This window comes from Bidens hawaiensis, unplaced genomic scaffold (assembly GCF_021521415.1).
Source record: "Bidens hawaiensis isolate Kalapana, Puna unplaced genomic scaffold, B.hawaiensis_p1.1 tig00004414_1, whole genome shotgun sequence".
NCBI lineage: Eukaryota > Viridiplantae > Streptophyta > Magnoliopsida > Asterales > Asteraceae > Bidens > Bidens hawaiensis.
Window position 1 is genome coordinate 1,913,519 of NW_027491266.1, and position 16,013 is coordinate 1,929,531.

At 43.3% G+C, this 16,013-nt stretch overlaps 1 non-coding gene across 1 annotated transcript; it reads right to left on the reverse strand.

Annotated features, from left to right (window-relative positions):
- Window positions 1-507: 507 nt before the first annotated feature.
- LOC143626571 (small nucleolar RNA R71) lies at window positions 508-614 on the reverse strand. The gene has a single exon (XR_013152440.1). It is a non-coding gene; the product is annotated as a small nucleolar RNA R71 (small nucleolar RNA).
- Between the last annotated feature and the right edge of the window lie 15,399 nt (window positions 615-16,013).

A 16,013-nucleotide genomic window follows, 5' to 3' on the forward strand; every position in this document is an offset into this window, starting at 1 on the left:
AAAGTGTAAGAATAATAAAGATTAATTATAAATAATTAAATAATATGTTAATAATAATATATTAATAGTTAAACAAATTTAAACTCGATAACGCAATATAATTAATAAAATAATCCGAACATTGAACTGAGTCGGAAAAAAAGTAACAGTTGAAACCTGAGTTGTTACACATCGCTTGAAGGTTATGGCAGTAGCGTCACGCAGCCCGAGATTGCAGTGAGTTTCGAGATCAAGTCGAGCATCATTCATATGGTTGAAAATTCTATTTCTTTTCATATTCTCCAGAACGAGGACCCTCATGCTCACGTTTTACATTACCTTCGATTATGTGCGACATTCAAAATTAATAATTGTTCTGATGATGCCGTGAGACTTAGACTTTTTCCATTCTCACTTCGTGGGTATGCTCTGGAGTGGTTAGAGGCACTGCCTTCCGGTTCCATCACTACTTGGAATCAATTAGTTGAGCAGTTTCTTCTTCAATATTTCCCACCCGATAAAACTGCTAAATTCCGAGCAAACATCACTGGTTTTTGTGTCGATGATGACGAGTCACTTCATGCCGCATGGAAGAGGTTCAAGGGCTTGTTAAGAAAATGCCCTCATCACGGTTTGAGTCGTGGGCTTCAATGTCGTACATTCTTTGACGCTTTATCCGGGGAACAAAAGCAGGTCGTCGATCTGGTTGTAGGAGGAGATTTCGGTAGGTGTACCTCAAATGAGGTGCTTGATATCTTGGAGAAAGCCGCTAAGAAGAGTTTCGCGTATAATCCGCCTCGTAGTATTCCTTCCTCTAAGGGTGTTCATCACATTGATTCAAACACCCTTGTCTCCGCCCAGTTAAAAGCTCTTACTAAAAGATTTAACCAAATGCAATCTGATCTTGTTAAATCTAGTTCTCGTTGTGGGGTGTGTGACGGAAAACACAAGGCCAGTCATTGCCAGCAGGCCATGGTGGTGGAGGATGTTGACTTTGTGGGCCGCCAAAACAATGCCTACGGAAACACCTACAACCCGGGATGGAGAAACCACCCCAATTTCAGCGGGAAAGATGGTGGCAGCAATCAAAATCAAATGCCACTGGGTTTTAACAGAAAGCCAAATTATCAAAGTCAAACCCAAAATCAATCTTACCTACAAAAGCCTCAATTCCAGGGTTCCAGCAGTGGTAATCAGTCAGGTGGGGGGACTAGCGTTGAAAGCCTTTTGTCCCAACTTTTGGCTAAGACCGAGACCTCAAACAAATTGGCTGAGCAAAGGAACCTAAAAATTGATGAGACTCTCCAAAGGCACAATCTTGAGTTGAGGAATCAGAAAGAGTCCATGCAAACCATCGAAAATCAAGTTGCATAGATTGCTCAACTCCTCTCTGAGAGACAGCAGGGTAGCCTTCCTAGTAACACCGAAAGGAATCAAAATGCTGAGGCTAAGGCTATTACCCTGAGGAGTGATAGGACTACCATTCCTGTTGATGCATCGATTTCAACACCAAAACCGATTGCGGATGAGATCGAGACTAAGACTCCTGGTGAGGTGCACTCGAGGCTACACCCAGCAAGTACCGCACAACCCAGTGAGCCAGGCCGTTTGAAGAAACAAAAAGATGGAAGAGCGGTATGGGAAATTGTTAGAGATTTTTAAGAAGTTACACATTAATCTTCCTTTCCATGATGCCTTGAAAGAAATGCCGAAGTATGCTAAGTTCTTGAAAGAGGTCCTCTCGAATAAGAAGAAGTTGGAGGAGCTTTCTTGTGTTACTTTGAATGAGTAGTGTTCCGCGGTCCTTCAGAATAAACTACCCAATAAAATGACCGATCCGGGTAGTTTCATCATTCCTTGTTCGATCGGTAGTTTGTCGGTTAGTAATGCTTTAGCCGACCTAGGTGCTAGCATAAACTTGATGCCCTATTCTGTTTTTTTCCAAACTAGACCTAGGTGAGCCTAAGCCTACTCGCATGAGCATCTAGCTTGCCGACCGTTCTGTGAAATATCCTCGCGGTATAGTTGAGAATATGCTTGTGAAAATTGACAAAATCATGTTTCCTGTCGATTTTGTGATCTTAGAAATGGATGAGGATAAAAATGTACCACTTATCCTAGGTCGTCCTTTCCTAGCCACAGCTAGAGCTCTCATTGATGTCTACACCGGCAGACTCACTCTTAGAGTTGGAGACGAGGAGGTAACCTTTGATATTGGGAAATCCATACGACACCCACAGTATCATGATGAAGTACTTTACATTGATACCATTGATTCTTGTGTGTGTGAACACCTTCAGGACACGTGTGAGGAGAGTTCTCTGGATACTCAGTTGATTAGTGGAGTTGGTTCTGACCTGGTCATTGAGCCTCTACTTGAGGAGTTGGTATATGGTGTAGACCACGAGCCTCCTAAGTGTTTGGAGAAAATTGAGGATGTTGATCGCGTTGCCAAGCCTAAGGCAAAACCTTCTGTTGAGGACCCACCATCCATTGATCTTAAGGAACTTCCGTCACATTTGGAGTATGCCTTTTTGGAGGATGGGTCCCGCTTGCCTGTTATCATTTCTTCGAGTCTGTCAACTGAGGAGAAGGTTAAATTGCTTATGGTTCTCAACAGGCATAAGCATGAGATCGCTAGGAAGATCATGGATATAAAAGGAATTAATCCATCCTTTTGTACCCATAAGATCTTGATGGAGGAGGAGTACAAACCTGTGGTGCAGCATCAAAGGTGTCTCAACCCTAATATGCAAGACGTTGTGAAGAAAGAGGTCATCAAGCTACTCGATGCTGGATTGATTTATCCGATCTCTGATTCCCCATGGGTGAGCCCTGTGCAGGTTGTCCCGAAAAAGGGCGGTATGACGATTGTGATGAATGAGAAAAACGAGTTAATTCCTACTCGTACCGTCACGGGATGGGGAGTTTGCATTGACTACCGCAAACTCAATGACGCCACGAGAAAGGATCATTTTCCCCTCCTCTTTATCGATCAGATGTTAGAACGACTGTCGGGAAAAATGTTCTATTGTTTTCTCGACAGCTTCTCGGGATACTTTCAGATACCCATCTCTCCTGAGGATCAGGAGAAGACGATATTCACATGTCCCTATGGCACATTCTTCTACCGGCGGATGCCCTTTGGATTGTGTAATGCCCCTGCCACGTTTCAAAGATGTATGGTGGCGATTTTTCATGATATGATCGAGGACTCCATGGAGGTTTTCATGGATGACTTTTCTTTTTTTGGCAGTTCTTTTGATCATTGTTTGAGAAATTTGGAGAAAATGTTGGCCAGGTGTGAAGAGGCCAAGTTTGTTCTTAATTGGGAGAAATGCCACTTCATGGTGAAGGAGGGAATTGTGTTAGGGCATAAGATTTCACAGGCGGGGCTTGAGGTCGATCGAGCAAAAATTGATACCATTTCTAAGCTTCCGCCACCAAATTCGGTGAAGTCTATTAGGAGTTTTCTTGGTCACGCGGGTTTTTATCAGCGATTCATAAAGGACTTTTCCCAAATCGCCCGCCCGATGACTAAGCTTCTAGAGAAGGATGCCCCGTTAGTTTTCTCCTCTGAGTGCCTTCGTGCATTTGAGTTGTTGAAGGAGAAATTGGTGAATGCTCCTATCATGGTAGCCCCCCAACTGGACTCTTCCTTTTGAGTTGATGTGTGATGCTAGCGATTTGGCAGTCGGGGCGGTTTGAGGTCAAAGACGGGATAAGCATTTTCATCCGATTTACTATGCGAGCAGGACTCTGAATGACGTGCAGGAGCATTACACGACTACTGAGAAAGAGCTCCTTGCGGTCGTCTTTGCATTCGATAAATTTCGGTCTTATCTTGTCCTTTCCAAGACCATCGTGTTCATGGATCATGCAACACTTCGTTATCTTTTCTAGTAAACAAGATGCGAAGCCGAGGCTCATTCGTTGGATTTTATTGCTGCAGGAGTTTGACGTTGAGATCCGTGACAAAAAGGGCCCTGAGAATGTGGCAGTCGATCATCTTTCTCGTCTTGAGTGCTCAACTTCATCGGAACAAGTGGGGGTCCACATAAATGACAATTTCCCCCACGAGTTTCTCATGCATGTCGAGACGGGAGATGAAGATTATCCTTGGTTCGCGGACATCGCGAATTTTCTCGCGAGTGGGATCGTTTTAAAGGGCCTTACTCACCAGCAAAAGAAGAAATTCTTTTCTAATGTTAAGCATTATTTTTGGGAGGATCCTTATTTGTTTCGTGTCAGAGCCGATCAGCTCGTGCGTAGGTGCGTGTATGGTGATGAAGCACACAAAATCCTGAGTCACTGCCACGAGGTCTCGACCGAAGGACACCATGGAGCCACATCCACCGCGAAGAAGGTCTTTAACGCCGGTTTCTTTTGGCCAACCATCTTCTGTGATGCTCATGATATGGTTCAGTCTTGTGATGCTTGCCCAAGGGCAAGCAACATCTCATCACGGGGCGAGATGCCCCAGCGACCGATTCAGGTTTGCGAGGTTTTTGATGTGTGGGGCATCGATTTCATGGGACCTTTCCCGACTTCTTTCATCCATCGTTACATCCTAGTAGCCGTTGACTATGTTTCAAAGTGGGCCGAGGCGCAAGCCTTGCCCACTAATGACGCTAGGTCGGTGGTGAAATTCTTGAAGAAGTTGTTTTCTCGCTTTGGTGCCCCCAAAGCATTGATCAGTGACCGTGGGACTCATTTCTGTAATGCCCAGTTGGAAAAGGCATTGTCCCGATATGGTGTTCATCATCGCTTCTCTACACCATATCACCCGCAGACGAGCGGGCAGGTCGAGGTCACCAATCGGGGTATCAAAAGAATCCTTGAAAAGATGATTAGTCAAAACCGTAAGGATTGGTCTGAGAAGCTGGATGACGCATTGTGGGCTTTCCGTACGCCTACAAAACACCGATTGGGACGACACCGTTTAAATTGGTGTACGGGAAAGCGTGTCATATCCTGTTGAGCTCGAGCATAAAGCCTATTGGGCTTTGAAAAGTGCTATTCTTGATCTTGCATGTGCGGGCAAAAACAGGTGTGGTCAGATTCATGAACTTGAGGAATTGAGAGGCCAAACTTATGAAAACTCGAAAATTTACAAGGAGAGGACCAAAAGGCTTCATGATGCCCGCTTGAAGGACCACAAACAATTCCAAGTGGGCGATCGTGTTTTGCTTTACAACTCTCGCCATCGTTTATTCCCCAGGAAGTTGAAATCCCGATGGTCCGGCCCTTTTAGTGTGAGGTAAGTATTCGACTATGGTACCGTTGAGATTAGCCATAAGGATGGACGCATCTTCAAGGTGAACGGTCACCGTTTGAAACACTATTTGGGTGAGCCGGTTGAGGTTGCCTTGGAGATTCTCGCCCTCCACCCCAAGAAATAAGTGTAGGGAGTGTGAGTCTATATCACGTGAACTCCGGTCCACGCGTTCCCACGTGAACTCCGGTCCACGTCTTGAGTTCCAACGAACCTTAGCAATTAGAATCTTGCTGTGCTTGAGTGTTTTGGTTTCCCAATCCAAAACTTCGACTGGTTCTTCAATGAAGCGTAACTGTTCATCAACTTGCAGTTCATCCAAAGGGACTACTTGGGTTTCATCAGATAGGCATTTCTTCAAATTGGATACGTGAAATACATTGTGTACGCCACTGTGTTCCGTTGGTAGGTTCAGTCGGTACGCCACCGGACCAATGCGCTCAGTTATTTGATAAGGGCCAACGTATCGTGGATTAAGTTTGTTTCGCTTCCTAAAGCGAACCACACCTTTCCAAGGTGAGACTTTGAGTAACACTTGGTCATTCACTTGAAATTCGAGAGGTTTTCGGCGCTTGTCGGCGTAACTCTTTTGGCGATCTCGTGCTGCTGCCATGCGGTTTCGGATTTGAACAATCTTTTCCGAAGTTTCGAGTACCAGTTTTGGACCAGTGATTTGGCTGTCACCCACCTCTGCCCAGCAGAGAGGTGATCAACACTTCCGTCCGTACAGTGCTTCAAACGGCGCTGCTTTAATACTTGCGTGGTAGCTGTTATTATACGAAAACTCTACCAAAGGTAGGTGAGGTTCCCAACTTTTTCTGAAATCCAACACGCATGCACGCAACATGTCCTCTAAGGTCTGAATAGTTCGTTCACTTTGCCCATCCGTCTGGGGATGGTATGCTGTGCTCATATCAAGACGGGTGCCTAGTGCGCTTTGCAGTGACTTCCAAAAGTGCGAAGTTAAACGGGAATCTCGATCAGAAATGATTGAGACAGGCACTCCGTGTCTAGACACCACTTCTTTCATGTAGACGCGAGTCAGTCTTTCCATTTTGTCTGATTCCTTAATCGCTAAGTAGTGTGCCGACTTAGTCAACCGGTCAACGATCACCCAGATGGTATCGTATCCCGTCGGTGTTTTAGGTAATCCCGTGATAAAATCCATTGAAATGTGTTCCCATTTCCACATTGGAAGTTTCGGTTGCTGTAGCAGGCCAGACGGTTTCTGGTATTCTATTTTGACCCTGGCACAAGTCAAGCATTTGCTCACGTAGGTGGCAATGTCGGCTTTCATATTTGGCCACCAGTAAAGTGCCTTTAAGTCATGGTACATTTTATCCGAGCCGGGGTGGATAGAATATCGGGACTTGTGAGCTTCGTCCATCACTAGAGTTCTCAACTCTCCGTATCGTGAAACCCAAATCCGGTTCTCAAAATATCGGACCCCGTCCGATTTGGTTTCAAGATGTTTGTTCATGCCCCGCATGAGTTTCGATGGAAGATTATCATCTTTCAAAGCTTCGAGTTGGGCATCGCGAATCTGGTCGGGTAAGTTGGTATGAATCGTGAGTTGCAATGCTCGCACTCGCCTGGGTTTATCTGTTTCTTTTCTGCTGAGAGCGTCGGCCACTACATTGGCCTTGCCAGGGTGGTACTTGATGGCACAATCATAATCCTTAAGCAGCTCGACCCAACGACGCTGTCGCACGTTCAGCTCCTTCTGATCGTAGATATGTTGGAAACTCTTGTGGTCGGTGTAAATGGTAAACTTGGTACCGTACAAGTAATGCCTCCATATCTTAAGGGCAAACACCACAGCTCCGAGTTCCAAGTCATGGGTCGTGTAGTTCTTCTCGTGAATCCGTAGTTGTCGAGAGGCATAGGCTATAACCTTCTCGAGTTGAATCAGCACACAACCGAGACCTTGTATCGATGCGTCACAATGTACCTCAAAGTTCTCTGTTCCCTCGGGGAGGGATAAAATAGGGGCGCTACAGAGTTTGGTTTTCAACAGTTGGAAAGCGGATTCTTGCGCGTCACCCCAATTGTACTTAGTACCTTTGTGAGTCAGAGCGGTGAGGGGTTGAGCAATCTTTGAAAATCCCTCGATAAAACGCCGGTAGTAGCCGGCCAGCCCTAGGAATTTCCGCACCTCAGTCGGAGTCTTAGGTGCTTCCCAGTTTTTGATGGCCTCTACCTTGCCGGGATCGACATGGATACCATTCTCATTGATCACATGTCCTAAAAAGTGAACCTCGCGAAGCCAAAATTCGCATTTCGAGAGTTTAGCGTACAGTTGTTCCTTCTTCAACAATTCCAGAATTAATCTCAAGTGTTCTTCATGGTCTGCCTTGTCCTTGGAATAGACCAGGATATCATCAATAAACACAATCACAAACTTGTCGAGGTACGCCTTGCATACTCGATTCATGAGATCCATGAATACGGCTGGTGCGTTGGTTAAACCAAAAGGCATAACCGAAAACTCGAAGTGACCATACCGTGTTCTGAAATCCGTCTTTGAAATATCTTCTTCGCGCACTCTTAGTTGGTGGTAACCAGATCGCAGATCGATCTTCGAATAGAAACTCGATCCTTGGAGCTGGTCAAACAGATCATCAATTCGGGGTAAAGGATAACGGTTCTTGACCGTCACCTTGTTCAACTCCCGGTAGTCGATACACATGCGGAAAGTCCCGTCCTTCTTTCGGACAAATAAGACGGGGGCTCCCCATGGCGATGAGCTAGGTTGGATAAAACCTTTATCCAATAAACCTTGCAACTGAGTGGACAGTTCCTGAAGCTCCGCCGGTGCGAGCCGATACGGGGCTCGTGCTATGGGTGCTGCACCGGGGGTCAATTCAATTTGAAACTCGACTTGTCGAATAGGAGGGAGTCCGGGCAAATCCTCCGGGAAAACTTCCGGAAAATCTCGCACAATCGGTATATCTTCAATTCGCTTCTCCTCCGCGGGTTTCTCAACAATCTGCGCCAAAATTGCTGGATGACCCTTTCGTAGATACTTCTGCGCCTTCATGAGGGTGATAACGTTGGTGGTCATGCCGCTTCTCTCGCCCCGGATCGAAATGATCTCGCCGGAAGGGGTAGTAATGTGGACTATCTTGTCATGACATATAATCTCCGCTCGGTTCTCGGATAACCAGTCCATGCCGACAACGACATCGAAACTACCAAGCGTAAAAGGTATGAGGTCGATCTCAAAAATATGACCTGAGAGTTTTAACTTACATCCCGCAAGTACATGAGTCGTTACTATAGTCTTACCGTCAGCTAATTCAACAGGAAACTTAGCATCTAACGGGGTTGGAGTTAAGTCTAAGAGTTGACTAAAGGCTTTCGACACAAAACTCCTATCAGCTCCAGTGTCAAACAATACAGAAGCAAAACAGTCGTTCACAGGAAACTTACCAGTCACCACGTACGGATCATTGCGGGCTTGACCCTACCCAATGACGAAAGCTCTTCCTTCACCATTGCTTCCGCCACCGCTGCTGCCTCCATTGTTCTCGTTCTGTTTTAACTTGGGGCCATCTTTCCTGAAATGACCCTCTTGACCACACTCAAAACATCCTTTAGTCGTCGTAGGTGGTTTAGGAGCACCCTTTTCCGCCAGGTCTCCTCTACATTCCTTTGCCTGGTGACCCATCTTTCCGCATCTCAGACACTTGACACGGTCACACGGGCCAGCATGATGATAGTTGCACTTGTTGCACTTCGGATATTTCCCAGCATAGTCGCTCGAACCCTGCCCGCCACCGTTGTTATTGTGACTCTGATTGTTGAAGCCCCGAGTGAGTTCGGGCTTACGGTAGTGTTGTTGTTGTTGTGGGTTCGAGGATGAGGATCTGGTGTTGTCAAACTTTCTCTTTCCATTGCTCGGGTTATTGTTGCTGTTGTCAATGCTCGGGTTGTCACGGGCTTTAGTGGTTGAACCCCTAGGTGGTAGCGCACCTTGGGTCACTGCTTGATCCGTCAGTTTGTGAGCTAACCGGATCGCTTGTTGAATCGTGGCTGGTCTGGAAGACGTCACCATGCCCTGAATTTGCGGTGCCAACCCATCAATATACATTTCAATCCTCTTACTCGGCGGGTCTACCATCCGTGGACACATCACAGCTAACTCGTGAGAACGGGTGGTGTAGGCTTCGATTTCTGAACCCACCATCTTCAATGACCAAAACTCGGATTCCAACTTCGCAATCTCCTCTCTCGGATAGTACTCTTCTCGCATCATGTTTTTGAACTCCTCCCAATTCATAGCGTTAGCCAGTTCCAATCCAAGGATCTGCACGTTTGAATTCCACCAAGTGAGGGCAGAATCTTCAAGTGTTCCAGCAGCAAATTTGACCCTACTGGCAGGGGGGAAATTACACATTTCAAACGCCGATTCGGCCTTCTCAGCCCAACGCAGGAACCCTATGGCTCCCTCGGTGCCCTTAAATGAACTGGGCTTGCAATCCAAATAGTTCTTGAAAGTACACGTTCCAGTTGGACCTCCAGCTTGATTCTGGACATGTGCGGCTAGAGCAGCCGCCGCGTGGTCGTTCAGCAGAGTTTGGAGTTCTGCTGCAGTTAAGTTGATGTTACCGCGACCGTGTCCAGCGTTTCTTCCAAACATCTAGGTGTTATCATTCTCAGATGTCATCGTCTGAGGACACATCTGAGTGTGCCTCCTCCTCAGCCGGTTCTTCCTCCGGTTCTTCTTCAGGTTCCTCCTCGGGATCTTCCTCGGGATCCTCCTCAGGCTCCTCTTCGGGATCTTCTTCGGGTTCCTCTTCAGGCTCTGCCTCAGGTTCGGCTGCGTTCTAAGCAATTTGCATTTGTAGGACATCGCAACGCTCTAAAGCTATTTCGGTTCGAGTCCTTGCTACTTGGAGTTGTTCTTGCAAGTCTATCATCTCGGCTTGCATCTTTCTCATAATCTTCATCTGTTGATCACTAGCCTCTTGCATTTCCTTCATTGCCGCTGTCATGCGGGAAATTTCCTCTTTAGTTTCGGTTCCATCTTTTAACAGTCCGGATACATTCGCTCTCGTATAGCGCATGTAACCAACATCACGCTCCAAACAAGAAACAACAGCTGCGAGCACACGCTCTACAGGTTCGGTTATAGGTGGTAGGGTGTTGGGGTAAGCAGGATGGTTCGGGTGAGGTAGCGGGGGAACTTGTTCACGATAGACCATACGCCTAATCATATTAGGGTACCAATCCCAGCTAACTTCGTTTTCGTACATGCCTCCGGATAAGCGATACCTCTTCGGTGTAGCAGCTTCGAGCTCCGGGACTACTCGGGGTGGCGATGAGTTGGGAAGATGCGGTTCCTTTCCAGGGGCGTGAGACATCGGGTCGGATGATGATGACGATGGCGTCGACATCCTTACAGGTAAGTCGTGTATGCGCGCGTATGAGTGAAGAGGTAAAGAGATAAGATAACAAAGACTACACAAACATATGCAGTGCGTATCATTATAACTAATGGGTCGTCGCGGTTATAGTCTAGTATGCATGCAATTTCTAGTTCGCTATAACCAATGGCTCTGATACCAATCTGTCACACCCTCAGAATCCACTAACGGAGTTTTACCGTCAGAGGGAGTGAACTAACAGGATCGGAATCATTAGTTATAATCAAACCATAAAAACGTTTAAATGAAAATAAGTGCGGAAGCGTAAAAACCAAAAGACAGAAGTTACGTCACGCAGGACGACTTAAAATCCAATGACAACAGTTTAAAATCAGTTTTCATAAACAAAAGTGTTTTCAACAATGCATGATCCTATACCGCGCGCCCGCCTCGGCTACCTGAGAATAACATACTAAAAGTGTCAACACGAGGTTGGTGAGTTCACAAGTTTATATAAAATAAAGCGTTTAGCGTTTTGCGTTCAGCGTTTTGCGTTTAGCGTTTTGCGTTTCCAGATAGTGTTAAATCAATTATATATCGATAGGTAGCTAGCCTATACAACAAGTATTACTAAGTGTTCGACACCGAAGCTGACTGTTTATCAAGTGCCTTGCCATCAGGTCATCCAGACCATGGTATGTGTTAGCCAAAATTACACCCACTCGACCTCCAGTCGAGCTTAGCGTTGGGTGGGGTTTGTCAAACCCAGTAGTATTACTTAACAGTGACTCGCTATTATCCAATACTAAACGGTTTGATGTGTAGGACTTCAGTTGTTTCGTTTGCCACTTAGCCTTTACAAGTGATATATAATCTAATAACAAAATATAAAAGCGTTTCGGAGTATGTATTCTCCCCCAAGTGAAAAGCGTTTAAAAGAGTTAAAAGGGGAAACGTGAAACTCACTGTTTGCGAAGAATTCCCAAAAATAAATCACCAAGTGATGCGCGTCACAGAAAACTCTCTCTAGCGTTCTAAAACAACAAAGAGATTTTCTAAGTGTCGGAACTATTATCGAGTCTCTAGACTCGGCACATAACACCTATGCACAAATTACGTTTCGTGTTTCGTTTGTGAATCGTGTGTGACTTAACAAGTACATTTGTGATACGATACATGTGTGAACAATTATTTACGTGTCATGTATTAATAATGTATATCACTAGCAACTATTCCCCGCAGGGGCAATTTGGTCAAAACACCACAACTATTTAGCAAGTATTCCCCGCAGGGGCAATTTGGTCAAAACATAACAATTAACTAGCAATTATCATGTTTCATGCATTTTCACAAAATTCAGCAGCTAGTTTCACCGAGACAGAAATTCTACTTGAAAGATTGTACTATTCCACCGATCATAGCATCTCAATTAATTTACGAAAAATCATCACAAGAGAATACATGAATTAGGTTTCCAGAACATATTTTATTATATTTTTATTCCACATAGATTTCTCACAATGATCAAAACATTACAGCAAACCCATAACAGTCAAATTCATGCGCAACAGAATGTTATTTGAAATTCTTGTTGAATGAAGAATCCAACAATTGCAAGACCAATTGGGTTAGGTTCTTAACTCAACAAGTTAACTTCCAGAAGTGGAACCAGCCCATTTGGTCTTGTAGTTCATGAGATATAATATTTACAAGACAACCTAACAGCAGGTCTCACAATTCAGATTTGCACAACAATTTTGTAAAATCATAAAAGTTAACTTTTACACGTCCAAAAATTGCAAATTTATATTCTTTAGAAACTAGACTCGACCTAGTTTAATGTAGTATCAATTATCTCGACCAATTTTCACATTCACACCCCGTTACAGTCAATTGAACATCGATAACACAATCTGTCCAGAAACTGTTTGCATCCAAACTCAACATATTAACTATCTATGGACCGTAATCCGTTCATATGACCTTCTAGACACCATAATCATTATCCATGCACATCAAATACACACAACATACATGATTAGGGTTTTACTTGAACTCAAAATCAAAGAAACAAGCAATTAACATGCAATAACATCCATTCTAGTTATCAAATCAACAATCAATACATAATTAACCATCATCTAATCAAAAAAAGTCATATGAACATTATATATATAATTTCCAGATTCTAGGGTTTATAATTATACCTTCAAAAGCACAAAAATAAGCAAGAGGAAGGTAGAAGATGACTAGAATCGGGTGTAGGATGCTTTAATTGTGAAAAACAAGATCAAAAACCAAGAGATATGTGTGTGTGTGTGAGCCGATCCAAGGGAGAGCAAGGGGGGGGGGGGCTGCCGTCAATTGTGAGGGAGAGGAGAAAAAGAGATTAGGGTTCTAGGTTAATATTAATAATAACAAGATGTTACACTTTAGTCCCTCAACTTTTAATTGTTACTTTTCTAGCTTAATTAACTAGTTCTTGTTTCTTGAGTTAACGTTTATAACAACGTTATCACATAACACATAAGTCTAACACATAATTATCACATAATTATTGTTTTGACGTTTTTCGTTTATTCACCAATTGTTTGCGTCAACTCGTTTACGTTTCGGTGCAAATTCCCGAAAGACTACACATGTAGTAAGTGTCAAGCGTCATTTAAACCCTAGTTTAAATGTAATGAGGTGTGCGTTATAGATTCAATGATCTAAAGTTTGAATTGACGGAGTTGAGTTAACGGAGTTAACCTGAAATTGACGAATGTCACAGTCTAGCTATCGACTCCTTCAAAATTTAGCATGTTCAGGAATTTCGTAGTTTTTTTATGTGTTTTGTGTTTCTTTGTGTTTATGTTTATTTGTGTATTTCTTTGTTGGTATGTAGACTTTATCTTATGGATTGTATTGTGGATTTGGTTCTTTTGTTATGTTATGGATTTGAAATTGTTGTGTTTATTGAGCATGTCGGGGCATGTGTTGGTTTGTTTTGTTTTGCTTTGGTTTCTTACTAGGTTGGTTGTTGGATGCTCACGGTCGCATGGTCGGGTCTTTGGATTGTCACATTGCCGAGTCTTGAGAGTCACCTTCTGGCAGCTTTCTGGATTTCAGGGGAGTTTTTCTGTTCTCTCTTTTGTACTTTACTTTTATAGTTTTTTGTAGTACATCGAGAGCGTTGTACAATTTAAGTGTGGGGAGGGAATTTGAACTTTGTTTGTCTAAAATTAAAATTTTTTGCAAAACTCTTGAATAATTTTTTTTTAACAAATAACAACCATTAAGCAATTTTTTATTCAAACTTTAATTGCATTGTCCTGAAGCACAAATCTTTAAGACATTCAAGCCGAAAATCTTTAAAAAGACATACCTTTAAATATGACAAACAAAAGATTCACATTCTTACTTTGCAAAAATTACCCATTCCGCCCGTTTCCGTGAGTTAGCCTCGTCGGTTGTTTTTTCTCATGTTTTTGCGGGCAATTGAGTGAGCTGGGTGATTATTTCAAAGTAGAACTTGTTTTTAGCATGCATTTCAAACCATATACACATACATAGTATAACCCATTTGAGGAATTTAGGATAAACCCATGTCTAGCCATTTTTCACTTATATTTCCCGTACCCACATTATTCCCCTAGTAGCCCATGTTTAGCCTTTTCCCGTGTTTTTTCTTTTTCGCCCTATTTTTATCGCCCACTTAGCCATAAAGCCTTTTATTTTTCACCAATTTTTGGTTAGAAATCCGGTTCGGCTAAGTTAGTTTGTTTTTCATTTCATTTTCATGTATTTTATCACTTGGGAATATTAGAAGCACAATGCTATCTCCCAAAGTGTTTTATTAGTTTGTATTCATTTGTATAGTTTTTATAAAAAAAAAACAAAAACAAAAACAAAAACAAAAACAAAAACAAAAAAAAGAGAAAAAGAAAAGGAAAAAAAAAAAGAAAAAAAAATGTTGCAAGAAAAGAAGAGAAGAATAAGAAATTTGGTTCATCCCATATTGATGAAGTTTGAGTTCAAAGAGCAATTTTTGGTTCGTTAGCTCTCGGTTCGTTTAGACCACTTGGTTTAGTTAGTTAATTTTAGTTTATAGCTCTAGCTTAGTTCCGGATTTTCTAGCCTTTTTAGCCACTTTTTCCAAAAAAATTCCTCACCCTAACCCTAAGCCAAAATTACAACCCTCAAGTACTCGTGTTTTATGCTATGTATGTGTCAGTTAGATTTTAGCCTTAAACAAGCCTATGCTTTGTTTGGTCATCGTCTTGGCATCGAGTGTTCTCAACATACAATATTACATGTATGATCACTAAATATAGCCAAGTGTATGAGTGAACATTGTGAGGTTTGCAAGGTGGGAATGTGATGGCAACAAATGTAATGTTCTTTATACTATGTCTTCATTTTTAATAGGCTTGTTTGGAAACATCAATAGTGCTTGCTTGTAAATCTTTTAAAAACTTTGAATCATTATTGCTTGCGGGTTATTTTTATTTTTGTGGAGTTTGTTTCATTTGCTTGAGGACAAGCAAAGTTTAAGTGTGGGGATATTTGATGTAACACAATGTGTACACCTTTTAGCATCAAATTATCCTCTTATTTTGGTAAAACTCCATGCAAATTCGTTGTATTCGGTACTTATTTGAGTTATTTATGAATTTGCAGGTCCGGGCGCCCGCCCAACGAAGAATACGACGAAAAGATGTCGCTTTTCGGACAAAAATCAAGAATCTGCCAAAAGTGCATGACCATGCTAAGAAAGTGCATGACCATGTTGAGCCGGTGCATGACCATGCTAAGGAAGTGTATGACCATGCTGACCAAACTGCACCATCATGCGCTTTTAGTGCACGACCATGCACCTTTATTGGAACCCGTGCACATCTGATACCGTGCCAAAAGTGCATGACCATGCTATGGAAGTGCATGACCATGCTGAGAAACTGCACCATCATGCGCTTTTAGTGCACCACCATGCACCTTTATTGGAACCCGTGCACATCTACTATCGTGCCAAAAGTGAAACTGCACCATCATGCACTTTTTGTACACCACCGTGCACTCCCGAGGGCACGAGCCCGTGCTATCCGATGCCGAGGACAAGACACATCAACTTTGAAAGTGCACTAGCTAGTGCCGGAAATGCACGACCATGCCCTTTTTGTGCATGACCATGCACCTTTTTGGAACCTGCAACTCTGAGCATCCGAAAGTGAAAGTTTGACTTACCCAAAATAGTGCACGACCATGCACTTTTTGTGCATGACCGTGCACTTTGTCCAGAAGATTATAAACACTCATTTTAACTTCATTTTGGTGTGTGGGGCCTTGGTGATTCTCTCTCAACTCTTGAAAATTAGTTTATGTGTTCCTTGAGAGTTTGAAGGCTTCCA